Source organism: Notolepis coatsorum (assembly GCF_963971535.1).
Source record: "Notolepis coatsorum genome assembly, chromosome: 1".
NCBI lineage: Eukaryota > Metazoa > Chordata > Actinopteri > Aulopiformes > Paralepididae > Notolepis > Notolepis coatsorum.
In genome coordinates, this window is record NC_140165.1 from 99,858,164 (window position 1) to 99,864,191 (window position 6,028).

Here is a 6,028-nt window from a genome sequence, read left to right on the forward strand (position 1 = left end):
AAGATGGCTGCGCAGGTGCGGCAGTGACATCAAATGACGTGGCACTACGGACAAATCTAGAAGTTGTAGGATGTTGGGTCTTGTAGTTTATCTGCTACAATAACATAGAACGGAGGGGCGGGGTATTGTTCAATGAGCTAAACAACTGTATGTAAAAACGTTTATTTCACATTATTTACAGAGGGACAAGCAGATTACAATTGAAATGACAGATTTTTATTTATTTTTTTACACACAACTGTCATATTGTCCAACTGGGAGCATGTCTATGTTCCCCGGGTTCTATGTTCCCCGATTGAGATAAAAGGGGTTCTATGTTCCCCGGGTCCTATGTTCTCCGCTCCTGAATGCTCCCGAACAAAAAAAGGGTCCTATGTTCCCCGGGTCCTATGTTCCCCGGTAGCGATAAAGGCTCACCAAATGCTGAAATAATGAATGAATGAATGAATGAAAACTTTATTTATGCAGAATGGGTACAATACAGTACGGCTCAATACATACAATTGTTAAGGGGATGCAGACCTGAGAAAGACGTTTGTCTTGTTTCCATCAGGGTCCCCCATTTTCAATTCATATAGACATTTATGACATACACAACATACATGACATTTATGGCATAGGGACATATAGGTATTTAGTACTGATACATTTGTGACATAGGCGGTATTCAAATATACAGTACTGTTACCCCTAGATCCTGACAGAGTATATACATATGATGGGGAGGGGACTGTACATTAGGAGGGGGTGGGTGGGTGGGAGGGAAATATACATACGGCGGGGAGGGAATATATACATGCGGTGGGGAGGAGACTGTCTATTAGGAGGTGGTGGGGGTTTTGGGCATTTACGGTGGCCAGTTTCGAATTGCAGCCTCCCGTAGGTGCTCTTTAAGGGCGGTTTTGAATGTGGGCAGGGATTCACATTCCTTTACAGCTTTGGGTAGGGCGTTCCACATTGTTGTGGCATAATTGCGAAACGTGTTTAGTCCCTTGTTTGAGGTCCTATGTTTCCCGGGTCCTATGTTCCCCGGTAGCGATAAAGTATTTCCACCCCAGCGCACGTACCGGCAGTGATCGACAGCAGTGGTTTTCAACCAGTGGTAAAATACTCATAAAAGATAGCCACTTATACTATTTTGAAAAGATAATTCATCTGTATCGAGGAGAGCAGAGGACAGGAGAGGAGAGGAGGGGAGAGGAGAGCAGAGGACAGGAGATCTGAGGAGAGCAGAGGAGAGGCGAGGAGGAGAGGCGAGGAGAGGAGTGGAGGGGAGGAGGAGGAGGGGACAGGAGAGGAGAGCAGAGACAGGAGATCTGAGGAGAGCAGAGCAGAGGCGAGGCGAGGCGAGGAGAGGAGATGAGAGGAGAGGAGCTCAGAAGCATCGAGCCAGAGGCAGGGGTTGTACAGTAGGGTGGGAGAGAGGGACAGATTGGGTGTAGGTAGCAGCAGCATGCAGGTCAGGGTAGATTTGGGGGAAACAGGGTAAACGAAAGATTGGTCGCTTTCACATAGTTTTGGTGGACTCTGTGCGGTTCTGGTGGTGAAGTTGCAACATTGTTGCATTCTTCATTTGGTTCACCTGCGTTCACATAGCAATTTGTCAGGCGCACCGAACTTTCTGAACAATGTCACGCGGTCGAAAAGGGCGCTCGTCTATTGGACACAATGGAGTGACGATCCCTCCCTTTCAGGAAGTGAAATGCGTGTCAACACAAACTGCGTGAAGCGTGATAGTAGCAGAGACGTGGCATTGCTCCATCGTTCATTATAATTCCCATTACCGCCATCCTCTCGCTAAACAACTTGTACACCTCGTTGTTTTTGTGAGTGCCCACATTCCCCACAAGCAGCTGTTTTATTTGGTTTTCTGCCCCCCAAGTCTGTCCACGAGACATGTTGCATGTTGACAGTGTGCTTGTTTTGCAGTGAATGCCGCGCCGGCGGTAATATTAATAATAATAACAGCTGTTTTTTTTCCTTCTACCCCAAGATGCACAGTAGATAGATAGATAGATAGATAGATAGATAGATAGATAGATAGATAGATAGATAGATAGATAGATAGATAGATAGATAGATAGATAGATAGATAGATAGATAGATAGATAGATAGATAGATAGATCGATAGATCGATAGATAGATAGATAGATAGATAGATCGATAGATAGATAGATAGATAGATAGATGCAGTGTGCTTGTTTTGCAGTGAATGCCGCACTGCGGTAATATTAATAATAATAACAGCTGTGTTTTTTTTCTTTCTTCGTTCTACCCCAAGATGCACAGTAGATAGATAGATAGATAGATAGATAGATAGATAGATAGATAGATAGATAGATAGATAGATAGATAGATAGATAGATAGATAGATAGATAGATAGATAGATAGATAGATAGATAGATAGATAGATAGATAGATAGCTAGATAGATGCAGATGCAGTGTGCTTGTTTTGCCACGGTAATATTAATAATAATAACAGCTGTGTTTTTTTTTATTCCTTCTACCCCAAGATGCACAGTAGGTAGGTAGGTAGGTAGGTAGGTAGGTAGGTAGGTAGGTAGGTAGATAGATAGATAGATAGATAGATAGATAGATAGATAGATAGATAGATAGATAGATAGATAGATAGATAGATAGATAGATAGATAGATAGATAGATAGATAGATAGATAGATAGATAGATAGATAGATAGATAGATAGATAGATAGATAGGTAGGTAGGTAGGTAGGTAGGTAGGTAGGTAGATAGATAGATAGATAGATAGATAGATAGATAGATAGATAGATAGATAGATAGATAGATAGATAGATAGATAGATAGATAGATAGATAGATAGATAGATAGATAGATAGATAGATAGATAGATGCAGTGTGCTTGTTTTGCAGTGAATGCCGCGCTGCGGTAATAATAGATGGTTTATCACTCAGGTGACTTCCTACGTTTGGTCCGCGTTTAGTCCGATGAAGTGAACCGAGACCTACGTTTTCAGGCGGACCAGAGTTTGCGTGTTTGGTCCGTGGACCGAGTTCGGCACGCATTCACACAAACCCGAAAAACCAGACTATCGAATTCTGGTGCGATAGTCCGGACCAAACAGCCACTGTGTGAAAGCGACCTCAATCTCTGCGCGCATCTCTACTAGGGATGTGCATCTCCATCACTGAGGCCGATGCGATGCGCATCTCGATACGGTGCCAACGATATGATACATTTGGAGCACCGGGTGATGCGATGCGACACAATTCACCCCTGTTGAGATACGATACGATTCGATACGATTTGATTCAACATAATGCGATTCGGGGCGATACGATGCGATTCAACAAGATGCAAAATAATGATAAAATGTTATGGTATGACAGGATTTGGTTGTATTCCTTATATGCAGCTTATATTATTATTAAAAATAAAATAATCTACTGTAAGACAATTTATATAAAAACTCTTGCGTGCCTAAGACTTTTGCAGAGTACTGTGTTTTCTATCCACTTTAGCTAAAAACACACACACAATGTATATACACACTACTGTGAGACAATAATAATCACACACAAAGGAATAATGGCTTATAGCAGACTTAATGATTTTATAATATTTCAGATAATGAAATTAAATGTTTATCATCAACTATCCTGTTAGTATTTATATTGTAACGTTTGGCCACTTTAAATCATTGAATGTAGAGAGAGAGAGAGAGAGAGAGAGAGAGAGCGCGTTTGAGTTTGAGCGTTCTTTGAACCTGTTGTCAAGCGTCGTCAATATACCCCCCTCCCCCCCATTTCCTCACTAATGGAACTGGTGTTGCAGTCACGTTAGTTAGTTAGATAGTTTAGCTTTAGCTGAACATCTAACAGTGGCTAACGTTAGCCAGTTGATCAATTCAATTCATGTCTCCTCCTCGACTTCCACTGTTTGTTGATAACTGTGACGCGGCTCTTGCCTTCTGTAGTAGCGAAGCAAAGATAGTATCCATAGCTGTCAACATTGGCAGGAGAAAAAACATGCACATTTTAGCCCCGCCCCTTCTCCCGGCCCGCCCCCTCGGCCCGCCCCCTCCCACCCGGCCCAGCCACCTCCCAATGGAGCTGCCTCGTCGCTGCCATCTGCTGGTCAAAACCTGTATTAAGGAAATTCACTGTATTATTTTACAGATTACTTTTGTTTTCCTACTTTAAGTGTAAATGCTATAAAAATACAGTAAATTACCTTTTATCAAAATATTAACCATTAAATAAAGGTTGTAATCTGTAAATGTATTTGATTTTACTGTAATTTGACAGTATTTGGAAACCATAGATGCCAGACATTTAGTTTTCTTGCAGCTTTTTTTCTTACAGTGTACACTGTACAGTCAGTGAATCCTAAATCTCCACTAGGCAACCACTTATCAGTCCAACAAGGACTGGGTGAACTAGTTGCTACATTAAATTAATCAAATACCTGGTTGAAAGTGAAATGCTGTGAACATCCCTGCATTAAGTGTAAGACAAATTCAGTATAAATTCAGTTTATGTAGTAGCATTAATTAACATGTTCATATTTATTGAAATCTTACAATTCATACATAAATGTGACCGAGTCCAGGGTTTGTGACGACATGTCTCCATTTTCATTTTCCAGATTTTTCCAGATTGTAAAAGTACAGAATGTAAGCTTTAAAATGATGTGTCATACTTTGAAATATGAGAATGTTTTGAATATCATATATTCATTTAAATCTTGTAACTCAGTCTGTTGTCTAAAACACTCAAGGGGAGAAAACGCCTCTCAAAGATGTTCACACTTCAGCTAGTTGGGGGGGGGGGGCGTGGACAACTACCCTCACCTGAATGCGTCCATCGTTAACGTTAATGACTCTCTGTGTGAATGCCTTTACCTGGCTCAGTGAATCTGAATCCCAACACGCAGCTCTATTCAGATGCAAAAATGACCCCGCCCCCACCTCTCCTCTGTGGAGAGCACAAACTGTGTTTCAAAATGGCCTTTTTTAAACACAGAATTCTTACAATTAGAGTTATTATATCTGTTCGCTGTTGTACTAAATATGTTCTTCAACTCTCGAACTGTAGTTATATATTAAAAAAAATAAAAATAAAAAAATGTATTGTGTCTATCTGTCATTTCACCCTGGCGACTTGTAGGCTACATCACCAGACTGGGTCACAAATGTTATGATGAATTGAAAATGGGGGAAGAAGTCCTTCTCTGGTCTGGTATTGCGCCATACTGTATTGTACCCATTCTGCAATCTGTTAAAGTTAGCAATCAATCAATGTATTACCATAGTGTCTTTATACCTTCATCACTGTAGGCTACATATTAATACTACAACTCAAGAATAATCAAGAGGTTTATTTGTCACATACATAGTGAAATGCAGGTGGCCAGACATTGTTTTCTTGCAGCTTTTTTTCTTACAGTGTAGTCAGTGAATCCTAAATCTCCACTAGGCAACCACTTAGGCCTAAAAAAAATAATGGTTTGTTTCCGGTTGCCGACCGACCCTGCCGATTTAGGTGCGACCCAATATATTTTATGAGTTAAAAAAAAATTATATTACATTTCTTTAATTTTTTTATTTAATTTAATTTTTTTTTTTTTTTTTTTTAACGTGCCAATTCCGTGAATCGTGAACAGGGCGTGAAGGTTGAAATACAGTACAATCCCGGGAAAAACGGGAGTGTTGACACCAGGGGCGGATTTAGGATTGTAGGAGATCCGGGGCTTAGCCCAGAAGGGCCCCCCCCTTTTTTTTCAATTTTTTTTTTTTTTTGGGCAGGCAAGGGGTGGGCAGATTTTTTTTGAATTTAATGAACCTGTACGTGCAATTTCCTGCAATATAGAGCCTTCAATCTTGACCAATAAAGCTGCTCTTTTCACTATAAAACTCAGTTAACCATAACGTAGTTATGGTTAGATTTATATATTGGGGGGGAGGGATATATCATATTTTTCATATAATCAAAAAGTGGTGGAGCAAGATCATACCTTTGCTCCCCCAAGTTCAATAGTGGGAGAGC